This window comes from Triticum urartu, chromosome 7A (genome assembly GCF_056163025.1).
Source record: "Triticum urartu cultivar PI428250 chromosome 7A, HENAU_Tu73, whole genome shotgun sequence".
NCBI lineage: Eukaryota > Viridiplantae > Streptophyta > Magnoliopsida > Poales > Poaceae > Triticum > Triticum urartu.
Genome location: NC_141879.1, coordinates 346170019 through 346186904, shown reverse-complemented (window position 1 = coordinate 346186904; position 16886 = coordinate 346170019).

Here is a 16886-nt window from a genome sequence, read left to right as displayed (position 1 = left end):
AACCCTAATTCCACCGCCGCAACCTTATGTACCCGTGAGATCCCATCTTAGGGCCTTTTCCGGAGCTCCGCCGAAGGGGGCATCGATCATGGAGGGCATCTACATCAACACCATTGCCTCTCCGATGATGTGTGAGTAGTTTATTTCAGACCTTCGGGTCCATAGTTATTAGCTAGATGGCTTCTTCTCTCTTTTTGGATCTCAATACAATGTTCTCCCCCTCTCTTGTGGAGATCTATTCGATGTAATCTTCTTTTGCGGTGTGTTTGTTGAGACCGATGAATTGTGGGTTTATGATCAAGTTTATCTATGAACAATATTTGAATATTCTCTGAATTCTTTTATGTATGATTGGTTATCTTTGCAAGTCTCTTTGAATTATCAGTTTGGTTTGGCCTACTAGATTGATCTTTCTTGCAATGGGAGAAGTGCTTAGCTTTGGGTTCAATCTTGCGGTGTCCTTTCCCAGTGACAGTAGGGGCAGCAAGGCACGTATTGTATTGTTGCCATCGAGGATAACAAGATGGGGTTTATATCATATTGCATGAGTTTATCCCTCTACATCATGTCATCTTGTTTAAAGCGTTACTTTGTTCTTTTGAACTTAATACTCTAGATGCATGCTGGATAGCGGTCGATGTGTGGAGTAATAGTAGTAGATGCAGGCAGGAGTCGGTCTACTTGTCTCGGACGTGGTGCCTATATACATGATCATACCTAGATATTCTCATAACTATGCTCAATTCTGTCAATTGCTCAACAGTAATTTGTTTACCCGCCGTAATACTTATGCTCTTGAGAGAAGCCACTAGTGAAACCTATGGCCCCCGGGTCTATTTTCCATCATATTAATCTTCCATCAACAGGCTATTTCTTTTGCCGTTTTTATTTTGCTTTATTTACTTTGCATCTTTATCATAAAAATACCAAAAATATTATCTTATCATATCTATCAGATCTCACTTTCGTAAGTGACCGTGAAGGGATTGACAACCCTTTTATTGCGTTGGTTGCGAGGATTTTATTTGTTTGTGTAGGTGCGAGGGACTCGCGCGTGGCCTCCTACTGGATTGATACCTTGGTTCTCAATAACTGAGGGAAATACTTATGCTACATTGCTGCATCACCCTTTCCTCTTCAAGGGAAAACCAACGCAGTGCTCAAGAGGTAGCAGATATCACTGACCCTGAAGCTTTCGTCGCGTCGTGACCTCATACTGCCGGTCACGGGTGACCTCCAGGATGATGGCACCGGCCATTAATTCACAATTTGATCCAAAACTTGCTAGTTCCTCCATGCGAAAGCACGAACCACAAAAATAGAACAAAGATAACTCATGGTACAAAGGAAGCACTCAACCACCAAACCCAGCAGGATTCGACTAAATTCTTTGCAATGACAGCCTTGTGGACATTGACATACTTGATGCGGTTGGCAACCTCCTCGACCCGCGGAAGAGTTGCGGTGATCTGCTCCAGCGCCAACACCGGCCGCCTCCTTGAGGCCTTCCTCCACGCGCCCTTTACGTGCATCTGCTTCTAAGATATTTTTGACGTGCTCCAGCATGACATTCCCGAAATTTTGGACGTTGATCATTGTCAGCCTTCCCGAAATTAGTGAGATCGCAACGCATGGATGGAAAATATGAGGGAGAGGGGGAGGGGGAGAGTGTAACACCCCTAGTGGTTAACTATAATAACCTCACACTAATGATGCCATGTCACCAGGCTTGCTAAGCTAAGTTGCCACTAGTTAGAAATCAAAGTCAAATTCAAATTTGAAATGCAAGTCAAATTATTACTTCCTCAATTATGCAAAAAATGTTCATAATATTGCAAATAATCCCTTGGTAATTGTCCAAGTGAAACCAACATTATTTGAATATTTAAATTGCCCTTAATCTATTTTAGACTGGACCAAACAGCCCCAAAATAAAACTTTTCTATTTAAACAAAAATCAAATGAATTCTTTTAACTCTCAAGCTTTTTGTGGCAGTGCTAGTTATTGCAAAGTATTTAATTTAACAAGTGTCACATTTTACAAAAGACATTTGCTAGCTAAAGAAATGTAAAACAGAGGCTAGGAGGTTTAACAGAGCATATAAAAAAAGGCTAAGACCAAATGCACTAATTGGGCACTTGGCAGAGTCGCAGTATAGTGTAGCCCAACGCCCAAACCCCACGGCCTTTCCTTCTACCTCATGACAGGAGAGACAGGGGAAGGCATGACGGCCATCCAGGCCACCATGGCCGCTGATGGCCGCCGGGCAGCCATCCCTCGCCCCCCGGAGTTAAGTGCCACCCCAACCCCCTCTCCTCGCTGGAACCCTAGGCCACCCCTCTTTTCCCTCGCCTCACCCCGTCCCATGTCTTTGTCGCCCGAACGCTGCCATCACCGCACCACCGCCGCCCGCGTGGCTACTGGCCATCCCTTGTTGTGCTTGATGTCCAGGAGCTGCGCCTCCTCGTCGCCGTCGTCACGACCAACCACGCGGGATAGGACGCCCTCGAGTAGTCGCCCTCATCGATCGTCGTCGACTGGATCATTGCGGTCCGCCGCTCGACTCGCTCCCCTCCGATGAGCCCCGGCTTCCCTGAGCGCCTCACCACCCCCTGTGAGCCCCAGCTCCCCCTTTGCTTTCCGGTGCCCCGTAGTTGTCCCGTCACCGGAGCACCCTGCTCGCCGCGCTCACCGCAGCCACTGCGCCCTCATACGCCCGAGGCCGCAACCCACTACCCTCGCGCGCACACGCTTGTAGCTGCTGCTACCGTTGGCCTCTTTTGCCCCTGCTCCCCAGCCCCGCTACAGTTCCCCCCGCATCGCCTACCGCCCACGTCCCTTCCTCCCCGCGCCACCTCTGTCTTCCGCGCCCTGCATCTGTTGCCGCCGCGCTCTACTCGGCCCCACAGTCGCTCGGCGCGCCCCTGTCCATGCCCTCACATGCGCTGCACCGTGGTCACCCATCCGCCTTTGTCTCACACTTAGAAAGAAGAAACCTTCTTTGGTCTAGAACGAAAACAACTCCTGAAATGCTTTGGATGAGTATGAAAAGAATTCTCACGATTGGAAACAATTATGAGGATGGCATGAAGCCAAAACCATGAATCAACGGACCAAGATTTAAGAGAAACTCTTCTTCAGTCTTCAACGCTAAGAATGATGATGAGGAACACCACCAAATTGTTGGGACACTCCGGATGAATGAAAAGATAAAATGTTGAGCCAAAGATGAAAAAAATTTGAAAGCGATCTTGGAGAAGACATTTGGCTGATGAAAATTCATTCCTACATCAAACTTTGAAATAATTTGAGAATCACTCTGGAAAAATTTAGAAGAGTCAGGTAAGATCCTGGGAAAAGACTTGTGGGTTAGGGCCCACTCAAAATAAACACCATTGGAAATGGTTTCTTGAAAGAGAGATTGCACCGGTTGAATTAAATGGCCTGAATGAGATAACATCCTCGAAATAGCTTGAACAGATTGAGAATGGAAACGTGAATCTTCTGAGATACCTTCGGCACTCCAGAGCAAATGAATAGCGAGATGATAATGATTAAGAGGTGCACCGGAATGGGAAATAATTTGAAACAAGGAAAGGGATATAATCAACATCGAAAGCTTGAATTTAGTCTATGGAGAAGAAAAGGAACAAAGAATGATAAACCTAAAGCTTCCTTAGCATCTTCACGAGGAATCACCGGTTAAGAACATTGACGGAAAAGAATGAAGAGACTTCACACGAATAAAAGGATACATGATTAAGAAATCTGAGTCCTTGAAGAAAAGGGTGGGATGGTGCGAAAAACAAAGGCAACTTGGGACAGGTAAAACAGATAAATCGTCAGGCTTCTCAATGATGCCCGTATGGAATAACTTGAAGAGAAGTGAACCGGTTGAAAAGGATTGACATGACAATCTCGATGATCAAGAAGGATTAGCACTCCCATAAAAATATGAAAACACCGCTTAGGAAAGGTATGGAATCAATACTTGACATTCAAGCAACTCGAATACCACAACCAAAACAAAAAAAGGATTCGGCTTGCAGAATAAGCCAGAAACAAATACATATGATAGAGATTTACCCAATCCCAAATCATGCATCTGTCGGAAAGATATTCTAGGTAACTACTTGAATTCCCACCTGAGAACTCCCGAAAATTTTGGTTATGCAATCCGGTACAACAAGTACAAGGAGCAAAATATCATCACACAACTCCTAGCAGAATTCTACGCTCCAAATGTACTGCCTCCTCAACACATAACCAAGAACCTCAGAAATTGTGTACCTCAGGCCTTCGAAAAACATCTGATATACTAGTTGTGGCAATACATCTGATTACTCTCCCCAGTACTGGGTGGCGCCAAACTACTCTCACCACAAAGAGTATAGAAGCGTTTTCGATGTCAGCATCCTCTGGTATTCCGGAACTCAATGATAAGCATTGCGACAAAAACACCTTGGAGCTCAACTCCCCGGGACGCTGCCACAACCCCTAAATGACAGGAGGCACCAAGAACAGAATTCCAGTCACATCGATATCGCAACGATTCCAACAATACCCGCGTGATCCTAAAAAAATTGAGTGAAAAAGGAGAGTAGTGGAATCAAAACACCTACGTCACGAGTCCTCACCAGAGCGACGAAGGGGACAAGGAGTAAAAAGAATTCCTATACTCTGATATATAACTAGACTCAAAATAGTTTTTTAGACTCGACAACGGCAATTGTTCGATCAATCAAGGGGGCTCCTGCAGTTGGTAGGGCTCTGATACCAACTTGTAGCGCCCAAGATGCCATTCTATGCCAATCATGTGATGAATTCATGATTGGGGCACAATCGCATTTCGATCTCATAGCAAGGTGGATATCATTACAACATACCATGTACTGAATAGATGAGAATACAAGTTAAAGGCTTTACACTCGCCACAAGCTACAACATGAACACAACAGTTCATCAATACATAGCACTCATCATACAGAAGAGCAGGATCCGACTACAGATGAAATCAAATGAAAGAGGAACGACATCCATCCTGCTAACCCCAGGCTCCCGACTCGAAACCTGTCCCTTGATAGAAGAAGAAGCAGAAGAACTCCAAAACAATCAAGCATCGCTCTCACGTCTGATCATCTCATTACCTGTACCTGCGCATGTTGTAGTAGTAATCTGTGAGCCACGAGGACTCAGCAATCCCATTACCATGGGTATCAAGACTAGCAAAGCTTAATGGGTATGGAATGGATAAGTGGTGAGGTTGCAGCAGCACTAACCATTGTATGGTGGCTAACTTACGAGTACAATAGTAAGAAGAGTAACTACGCATAACGGTCGCAAACTAGTAATGATCACTAAGTGATCCTGAACTACTTACGAGTCAAACACAACCCCACCGTGTTCTCTTCCCGAACTCACTCGAAAAGAGACGGTCACGGTTACGCACATGGTTGGTGTATTTTATTTCGGATCTGGTGTTAAGTTCTCTACAACCGTATATTATAAATTTCCAATCTTCCACATAATCGCGGGCATGGTTCTCGAAAATATTAAACCCTGCAGGGGTGTCCCAACTTAGTCCATCACAAACTCTCAGAATTCGCGGAGGCAAATCTCCATCTTGGGATCACCCGATCAAACTCAGAATCCCGGTGCACTCATTTTGACAATGGTAAAACAAAACCAGCAAGACCGCCCAATGTACCGACAATCCTGATAGGAATCGTTCTCAGGGCACACTGGATGGGCCAGACGTCGGGTTGACTGAGACCCTGGTTGCCCAGGGGGCATCGGACATCACCCAGTTTGGACCGGCACTCATGAGGAGCACTAGCCCGAGGTTGTTGATTAAGAGTCCATGGGTGCTAGCCGGTCCCTATGCAAGGTTTAGTTGTTATTAGGCAAATGGTAAAACCAAAGTTGGACCTTACTAGAAGAGTTTTATTCAAACCGAACTGTCAAGGGGGGCCCATAAACCCCGACTGTGTTAGGAACGCAAAATCAAGAAACATAACACCGGTATGAAGGAAACTAGGCCGACAAGAGTAGAACAAAACACCAAGCAAAAGGCCGAGCCTTCCACCCTTTACAAAGTATATAGATGCATTAATTAAATAAGAGATATTGTGATATCCCATGATATCTATGTCCCAACATGGAACAACCTAAAACTTCACCTGCAACTAGCAACGCTATAAGAGGGGCTGAGCAAAGCGGTAACATAGTCAAACAAACGGTTTATGTACATGCCACAATTAAATGCAAGTTTAATTGAGGCCGGAAGTAACAAACAACAATTTCAGAAAATCCCCATATGCATTTCGAATTTGCTACTGTTCTGCCCTAGATCATATTTAAATGTTGTTAAACAATAAAATAAAGTGCACCATGTCAGTCTACACATTTTTCTACCCCATTTACATATAAAGTTCATTTAATTCGGAGCTACGATTATTTAGTTATGAAATAAACCGTTTTAAGATGTCATTATGCAAATTAAATGCAAACATCAATTTAAACATTTTAACATGGATGAAAGTTGCATATTATGAAACTAGATAAAATTCTAAGCATTTTACATATTTAAATCATTTTAATCCGATGCACGGTTGGTGAGATATTATATGCATGAACATGAGGGTGTAATCTATAAAAACAGGTTTTCTCTGGATCTTGGGCGGCTGCTCACATTGGGATGGCAGAGCGAGCACACGCAGAGGAGGCCCACACGCGTCGAAGGAGCGATCAACAGGCATTGAACAAGGCATCGTCCTCCTCTTCTCGATGCAGTGGCTGGACAGGCGCGGTGCGATGGGACTTGAGCGCGGGGCTGCAGGGCCGGGATGGCAGGGTCTTGGGCGGAGCTGTGGGCGAGGAACGGCGGTGCGGTGGCGGTATCCAGGTGACGGGATGGAGGGGGCACGAGCGAGGCTCTCGTCGAGGTCCTCCAGGAAGTAGAGCAGCGGCGACAGGAACTTGGAGCTTGACTCCCATGGCGGTGGCTGTAGAACGAGAGACACAGAGATTAGAGAAAAGAGAGAGTAGCGGGAGGGAGGTAGGAGAGATGGGGCAGCGCGGGGCTCATCTGCCGAGGGTGCTCGACGGCGGAGGGAGCTCCGGTGCTGCTGCAGCTTGCGGCATGATACGTCTCCAACGTATCTACTTTTCCTAATGCTTTTCCTCTTGTTTTGGACTCTAATTTGCATGATTTGGATGAAACTAACTCCGGACTGACGCTGTTTTCAGCAGAACTACCATGGTGTTGTTTTTGTGCAGAAATAGCAGTTCTTGGAATGGAACGAAACTTTGCGAGGAATTTTCATACAATAAAAGAGAATTTCTGGAGCGAAGAGACACTTGAGGAGGGCAACTGGATGGGCACAACCCACCAGGGCACGCCTGCCCCCCCCAGGCGCGCCCAGGTGGGTTGTCCCCACCTGGTGGCCCCGCAGACCGTGAAACCGGCGCTATAAAATCCTATTTTTCCAGAAAAAATGAGGGAGAAAGAATTATCGTGATCCACAAGACAGAGCCGCCGTCACCTCGTGTTCTTCATCAGGAGGCCAGATTTGGAGTCCGTTTGGGGCTTCGGAGAGGGGGATCTTCGTTCTTCATCATCACCAACCCTTCTCCATCGCGAATTCCATGATGCTCCCCGCTATGAGTGAGTAATTCCTTCGTAGGCTCGCTGGTTGGTGAGGAGTTGGATGGGATTCATCATGTAATCTAGTTAGTTTTGTTAGGGTTGATCCCTAGTATCCACTATGTTCTGAGATTGAGGTTGCTATGACTTTGCCATGCTTAATGCTTGTCACTTTGGGCCCGGGTGCCATGATTTCAGATCAGAGCCGTTTATGTTATCACCATTATATCCATGTTTTAGATCCGATCTTGCAAGTTAATGTCACCTACTTTGTGTCATGATCCGGCAACCCCGGAGTGACAATAGTCGGGACCACTCCCTGTGATGACCGTAGTTTGAGGAGTTCATGTATTCACCTTGTGTTAAAGCTTTTTTCCGGTTCTCTATTAAAAGGAGGCCTTAATATCCCTTAGTTTCCAACTGGACCCCGCTGCCACGGGAGGGTAGGACAAAAGATGTCATTCAAGTTCTTTCCATAAGCACGATGACTATTTACGGAATACATTCCTACATTATATTTATGATCTGGAGCTAGTGCCGCATCACCCTAGGTTATGACTGTCACATGATGAATATCATCCAACAAATCACCGATCCAATGCATACGAATCTTTATTATATTGTTTCTGCAAAGTTACTACTATTATCGTTACTGTTGCACTTGCTACAAAATTATTGCTATGACTGTTACCGTTGCTATTACTATTGCTACTACTATCAAAACTACCATACTACTTTGCTACTAATCACTTTGCTGCAGATAATTAATCTCCAGGTGTGGTTGAATTGACAACTCAGCTGCTAATACTTGCAAATATTCTTTGGCTCCCCTTGTGTCGAATCTATAAATTTGGGTTGAATACTCTACCCTCGAAAACTGTTGCGATCCCCTATACTTGTGGGTTATCACGGCACGCGAAGGACTGGGGAGGATGGAGCTCGATCGAGGTAGAAGAAGGCCCCGGGCGGCCATGGTGCTGGAGCTCCTGTGACATAGAGACAGAGAGAAATTGAGAGAGATGTGAGACGGGGGAGGACCAGAGGAAAACAAGAGCGACAGGGAGAAGAGGAGCGACGGGACCTGGGGGGATTCGACAGTCGATGGTGACGAGGCTCACCGGAGTAGACAACGGCGGCGGGGTCGAGCTTGAGGCCGGGGCGCGTAGGAGGAGGAGCTTCGGGGTGAGCTCGAGAGCGAGGACAGGGGCTCGGGTGTGTCTCCTCACGGGGAAATCGGGAGCTGTTGTGCTGGTGGTTGGATCGGGGAAGGTGGAGGCTGGTTGGTTGGGGATGGATCCCGAGGGGAGGAGATAGGAGGAGTGGCGGCAGGGAGGAGGATTTGATGGGACAATCGTCTGAGATTTTAGGGTTGCGATGATTATACAGCAGGTGGATTAGGTTAGGTGACGTTTGGGCTCTCCAATTTAAATCGGACGATCGAGAAAATTAGGCTAGGGGAGTCCAAATAAGAAACCGAAGATGCTTTAGGGATGTTTGGGGTTGATCCGAACCCATCAATCACGACTGCCTGGGTCGGGTTCGGGGGAGTTTCGGTTGTGCACGCGAGGGGGTCTATGCACTATGCAGAGAGACTTTGTTTTAGGAAGAGAGAAAACGAAGGACCAGGTTGCAAGTCTGATTTGTCTCGTAACGGCTAACGATGGCAAAAGAGAGATGCAGCAACTACGAAGGAGAGATGCGGCAAGTATGAACAGATGCAGGTTTTGGAAAATGACAGCAGCGGAGTGTCAATGCAATGCGAATGATGAATGCAACAAACTGAAAGTGCGTTATATCGACTAGAGGGGGGTGAATAGGTGATTTTTACAAATTAGTGACTGAGTAATTTCTTTTTGAGGAAACTCCTAAGTCATGAACAACTAGCAGCAGAATAAGTACCAAGATGCAAGCATAACAGAGTAGTAGCACAGTCATCATGATGAAATGAAAACAAACACAGAGTACAAGAAGCATATAAACAGGATAAGCAGGATGAAGACAAAGTGGCTGTAGTATTAGGATTGAGGAAATTGAGAATGTCTTCAATCAATGTCTTCAAACAGTAATGATCCAGTTCATCAACACATGAATGAAGAAATGAAAGGGTTGAGGAAATAGAACCAGTAGCTTGGTGAAGACGATGATTTGGTAGACGAGTTCCAACTGCTGTGACAGTCGTACGTCTGGTTGGAGCGGCTAGGTATTTAAACATGAGGACACACAGTCCCAGACACATAGTCCTCACCATATTCTCCTTCAGCTAAGGTCACGTAGACCTCGCCCAATCACTTGTGGTAAGTCTTCAGGCGACTTCCAAACCTTCACAGACTTGCTCACTCGCTGATCCACAATTTCCTCTTGGATGCTCTAGACCATGATGCCTAACCGTCTGGAGGATGCATAGTCCTCAAAGGTAACAAGCGTCGGTTCCACACATGAACAATATCTTTAGTGATGCTCAATCACTTTGGGTTTGTAGGTCTTTTGGGTTTGGTTTTTTCCTCACTTGATGATTTTCGCTCAAAGTCCTCGGAAGATGGGATGCTCTTAATGACAAGTGTCATTTTCTCTTGGAGGAGCCAACCAACTAGTGGTTGTAGGGGGCGGCTATTTATAGCCTAGGGAGCAGCCTGACATGATAAGACATAAATGCCCTTCAATGATATGACCGTTAGGTGGGTATATATTTTGGGACAGCTGGTGCATAGCACGACGACAGTAGGATATTTGAGTATCAAATTCCTTAGGGCTATCATGTTCCTCACTTGTAGGCAATCCGCACCGGCAAATTCCTAAGTCCTCAGTCAGAACAAATTCCTCAGAGACTAGAAGATATTCGTCTCTGTCACTGAAGAAATTGACTGAATTGTATGAGATTTCCAATGGCTTCACTCGAAAGGATTGGGTAGGTGTAGGATTTTGAGATGAGCATCACTTGTAAACTTTTCCTTAGTTTTACCTCGATCGCCTTTAATAGTATGCTGTTTCCTATGACTCAAGAAAGAGAAAATGAAACTACGAAAACAAAAGTCTTCACGCTTCATAATCCTTGCATGAATATCAAGTCTTCATGGTCGCACCAATTTCTTCACTTTCAAAGTCTTCAGCTGAAGGCATTCATTTTTAGGGGTCGACTTTCATCGTAAATATCAAACTCCTCATAGACTTATGGATTGTGTACACTCACAAAACACATTAGTCCCTTAACCTATAAGTCTTCAATACACCAAAATCACTAAGGGGCACTAGATGCACTTATAATCTCCCCCCGTTTGGTGATTGATGGCAATATAGGTTAAGGTTTCAACGGGGATAAACATATGAAGTGTAAATACTAATTTTGAGGAATTTGATTGCAAGATATAGAAGAACTCCCCCTGAAGATGTGCATATTTGAGGAATTTGCTTCGAAAAGCAAATGCACATTGTAGAGTAGAATCATGGAGATCTCCTCCTATATCTTGTAATTCATACACGCATTTAACATATGATATGAAGAATTTGAAATGCATGATGAAATATGGTGTTTGATGAAATTCAGCATGCGTGCATTAACGAATTTGAGGAAATAGCATGCAGAAAACAAAACAAAAGTATCAGACCACCATAGGTTTACAACTCGATCAACAAACACTTCAGAAGAGCGAGAGTTGTAACTTAACAAAACAACACCCATATATAGAGACCCTCTTGAAGACTAACTCAAATTTCTCCCCCTTTGTCGCCGAATGACCAAAAGGGATGAAAAATGAGGACTAACACCCCTGAAGAATATCATCAAGATGTCGGTGGAGGAGCGCCAGCATTGTTGGGGCCATCCATTGGAGTAGGGCCTGCCGCGGTGTCATTCAAATCTTCGGCTTCTCTCGCGCGATGAAGAATATGAACTGGTGACCAAGTGAGGAACTTTGACCTTCTTGAATTTCTTTGAAGGGGGCTATGAACAGTCAAAGTCCCGTTTGAAGCCCATTTGCTTGAGATATTCATCAGCATAGAGGTGAGACAAGATGGCCCAAGTGCGATCAAAAACTTCATGCAAGTAGTAATGGTTTTTTTTCACAGTGTTTTGCGTGATCGTCATATTCTGAAGAATTGAACCAAACTGACGCTTGACCCACTTGTGGTTGCGATCGACCTTCTGATGAAGACTGAGGAGAAGCTCACGATCAGTCGTCACCCACAGAGCAGTGGCTTGAGGATATTGCTTTGAAGCATTTGCGACAGTATCATGTGTGGCAGAGTCGTCATTGGTGGAATATGATGCAGCTTTGAGAAACTGTCCATCCATTGGACGAGTGCCTTCATCAATGACAGTAGCCTTGCCCTTCTCATCAGCAGAGGAAATAGTCCGTTTGAGGACTTCAATCGGGGGCAAATAGCTGAGATGATTTTGGCAATCAGCCTTGTAATGAATTGAAGACCTTGATCTGATGAATCTCATAATCTAAGGAGCGTAAGGCTTCAACTCAAACAATGACAGAGATACGTTGGCCAAAGTCCTCATGAAGAAATCGTGATAATTGATAGGAATACCATGGATGATATTAAACAACAGATTCTTCGTTATGCCAACAACCTCTTCTTCATCAGAGTTGTGGCCCTTGATCGGACTGAGGGTTTTGGTCGATATGTGATATATAGTCCTTGGCACATAGAGCAATTCCTTGACGAGGAAAGTGGTCCTTGGAGCTTGGCCAGGCTTCATCAGCACTTGCATCAGATGATTTGAAAGTTCTGGTTCATCATAGATGTGCCTTGCACATTCAGTGGGAGACTGACTGGGACGACGTGAAGCAATTCAGAGGCTGGAGCTTTGTAGTGAGTGTTTTCAGTGATCCAGTCCAGTACCCATGAATTCACATCTTCAACATTGCAAGTGATGTGAAGCATGACATAGAACTGAAGAATGAGCTCTTCATTCCAATCGCAGATGTCGGTGCAGAAGTTGAGCAACCGAGCATCATGAAGAACGCCGAGGACTGGGGTGAAGCACGGAAGAAACTTTATATCCACATGAGGAATTTTCTCATGGTCAAAAATCTTGTCCTTATCAAACAATAGTGAGGAATAGAAGTTCATTTGGCTGGCAGTCCAAAAACGCTTGTGACGAAGTCGAGCAGAGTCATAAGGATTGTAGTCAGGGAAGAAATGATGCTTAGCAAAGAAATCATCAACTTTGAATTTCTGCTTCTTGGTGTGAGGATTCTGTGGCTTGGGATGAAGATTTGCAGTTGAAGTCTTCACAGCCTCTTGACGCACAGCCTCTGGAGCCACAGGCTGAGGAATTTCAGGAGTAGTTTCATCAGCAGCAGCCTTGGCCTCCATTTCTACAACACTAGTGGCTAGAACTTCTTCTGGAACAGAAAGAAGTGAAGTTTGATGTTCTTCAGAGCCCGCATGAATTTCTTCAGTTTGGACCGGGGACTGATGAAGTTGTTGCAGAGGTGTTATCAGAGGTGAATTGGGGTGATGACTTTCCCAATAGTCATCATTCAGAATAGGAGTTGTTGATCCAATATCCACATCCTCGTCTTCTTCATCAATTTTTCTTCAACGCCTGCCTCTTCAGCTATGAAATGAGGCATGGGAGATAATACCAAAGGAGTTGAAGGGATATTATCCACTTCAATTTCTTCATCCAACGGCTGTGACATAGCAGCTGAAGGATTTTCCTCATCACTGTCATCTGGAATGACGTATTCCTCACCAAAGGGAACAATCTCCTTTGATGGCATGCTTGATATTGGAACAACATCTATTGGGTTTGCATAAGAGCTCGTCAAAGTCTTCACTATCTTCGGAGCTGAAGACTCTAAGGTTGTAGATGCTTTCCTTTTCTTCACATCTGCCTTCTCTGCAGCTTTGGTCTTCTTCACTTCTGATGCAGAAGGAAGGTTGGTACTTGTCATCTGAGGTGACTTGGTAGGAGGAGAAGATGAAATTGGTTCAGTTTCTTCAGGCGCAACTGATGCAGTTGCCCTGGCATGTTCAGTGTCCTCAGGTGTAGTAGCAGATGCTTCAATTGGCATGGCTTGATCTTCAGGCGCAACAGTGGAGGTTGCCCTGGCAATTTCTTCAGTGGCTGGAATTTCTTCAACAACCCTGGTGGTCTCATTTTCTTTAACAGCCTGATTGTCATCAGCTGTGCTTGCATGTTCTTTAGTGGACTGAGCATATGCCTCAGCCCGAGGAATTTCATGTTGCGATGAAGCTGCAACATTTGGAGTAAGTGTCTTGGTTAGCTTGATAAATCTGACTTTGGCTCCCAGCCAATTAGCATAGTATCTGTCAAATTCATCACCGAGTCCCTTGATTTATGTTTGCAGAGCTACAAGTTCATCCGGAGATAGCTTCAGAACATTGTTCTTCAAAAATCACTCTTTCTTGTACTGAGCTTTCTTGACTTTCCTCCCCTGTTCAAATCTCCATTTTTCCTCATCAATGAAGGTCGTCAACATATGACTTTGTCCAGGAGTGAGGTTCAGCTCAGGCCGAGGAGTATTGTGGTCCTTGTGCCATAGGTCGATGAAGTCGAGGATCAACTTTGGATCCAGCATCAGTGGCACATTACTGCCTTTGGCTCTAGCGGCCCTTTGCTATCTATCTCTGATGATTTCAATTAGTTCTTCATCATCAGCTTCGTCTTCACTAGAGGGGACTTGAAAAGCAACCTGCTCCTTGTGAGGACTTGGCCTTGTGCCTCGTCCAGCAGCAACCTTTTTCTTCAGCAAGGTTGGGCCTGTTGAAGACTGTGGAGGAGCTCAAGAACTTGCAGATACTCCTGAAGCAATAGATATTCCAGTGGTCCTTTGGCAAGAGGCAAGATGCGCAGGTGCCGAGGGCTTTGCAGCTATTGCTGAGGATTTTGCAGTGGGGACTGGAGCTGCTTTTGAGAAAGGAGCTTGAGGCATAGGCCGTGAGGGCTTTGAGGAGCTTGGCCATGAGGGCATTGCAGAGCTTGGCCGTGAGGGCATTGTAGCTGAGGAACTGGGCTTGTTAGCTAGTTTCTTTGGCATAGCCTTCTTAGGCTTGCTAGCAGAGGCCTCGGCAGCGACAACAGCAGGATCTTCATTGAATTTCTTCATTGCTTCTTTGGCCATTTTGGCCAACTTTGCTTGCCGCTTGGCCCATTCTTTTGGAAAATCCTCACCATGCTTGATGCTAGTGGGATCAGCTTCTTGCCCTGGTGCCAATGGAGGTCTTAGGCATGGAGGGTGTATGGCGAATTTCTTCATGTACTTTGGAGTCACATATCTGTACTCTCTCCATTCTTTGGCCCATCTCCTCTCTATCATCTGAATGCGCACTTTGCGCTCATTCTTAGTCTCCTTGCCATGAATTGCTTCATCAGGGGTACAAAACCCTGCATAGATATCATCAGGGATTTCGAAAGCAGTATTCACTTCTGGTCTCTTTCCTCCCTTCTGAGGTCTTTTACCGTCAGCCATATTCTTCACTTGAGGATTTTGAACAATTGAATTTTCAGAAGAGGTATGCAACTTCTATTCAAGGAACGCTGCAAATGAGTTAAGTTGATGATAACCTAGAGATTCAGCAGCGGACATGTGTACCTGTGAATAGAATATAGGCGCAAAGAATTTGGAGAGGTCATATGCGTTCTCAGAAGTTTTTCAAAAGAAAAAAGTTTGAGGAATTTGGCTAGGGGTGTCTTGAGGAATTTCACTAAGCGTTCTTTGACTTAGGTTCCAGAGTTGTATAGATTGAAAATCCACACAACTAAGGAATCTTGAAGAAAGACGTTTCTTAGAGAAACAAATCAAGAACAGAAGCAAGTGAGGTGTTTAAGAGTTTGGAAGTTGAAGGATAAACACCTTTTGAAGATTTTGTGGAAATCATCCGAATCAACAAGGGCAGTAAAAATAGATTTTATTTACCCTTGACGAAGAACACGATGAACTGAGTGTAGCGATCCGACCTCAGATGGTCAAATCTCTATTCTTAAGTGTCATCTATGGATCAGCAATGCTGACACACACAGTACTTCGAAGGATTTATAACAGAGTGGCAATCACACACTTATTACATGAATGTCTCAAAAGAGAACTTATTACAATAAATATGGCTTAAGGCCAACTAAATAAGATAACAACGGAAGGCTTGGAAGATAAAGTGAGTCCATCAACTCCAACGGCATAGTTGAGTGCAAGGCAACGGCCTAACGCACCTTACTCTTTGTCTGAAAAGTCTGCAACATGATATGTTGCAACCCGAAATGGGTCAGCACATGGAATATGCTGGCAATGTAACACAGTAGAGCAAAGAACAAAATAAATGCTATCACTAAATGCATATATGGCTAGTGGAGGCTCTATGGTAATAATGTTTTTGCGAAAAGCCAATTTTTCCCTACATCAAAGGAATATGTTTTGTTTAACTATCATGGTAGTTGATAAACATTGAGAATGGTAAATCCGCATCTCAATCCCAATTAAAGGTAATTAACAACGCAATAAATTAATTTAGAGTGATGAGATCCACATGATAATTCAAGAACTAGATACTCAAGATTGTCCATAACCGGGGACACGGCTAACCTTGATTAGTTTGTACACTCTACAGAGGTTTGCACACTTTTCCCCACAACACTCGATCTCCTCCGTTGGATTTCTCGCACTACATGCTGTTTGAGAAACGGATGACCGAGACACAGTCTTTCAGAAGCATTAACTCTAACCCCGGGTAGACAGTACCAACCTACATCCCCTACATCTGCTAGCCTACCACTAGAAGAGGTCATGCAACATACTCAACTATGCTAGATCCCATAATAGCTTGTGGCCGCACACGGAAGTTTCTAGCATGAATAATGTTATGATCCCTTTGAGCCTGGGTGGCGAACCAAAAAAAGACAGCACTGGTATATCCCCAGGTGCCCGCAACCAATCCACCTAGATGTGTGTTTAAGTAGCCACCTTAAGTTAACCATTAATTAAAAAATCTCACATCAGTCATGGATACACTCGAACCAATCCATGTCTACGAGCATAGCATGGCAATATAAGCATAGCGTAGAAGTAACTCCCAAGGGTTTGATAATAAAAGGGCAATAGGTTCTACCTCATCATCTACTTCCCAATACCCACATGTTAAGAGATCCTACTCATGCAATGTTTGAGGGTTGTAACTAATGCATAAAAACTGGGTATGAAAAGAGTATGATCAATGGGTTACTTGCCTTGCCGATGATCCGCAAACCCTAAAGACTCGTAGTAGCACGCT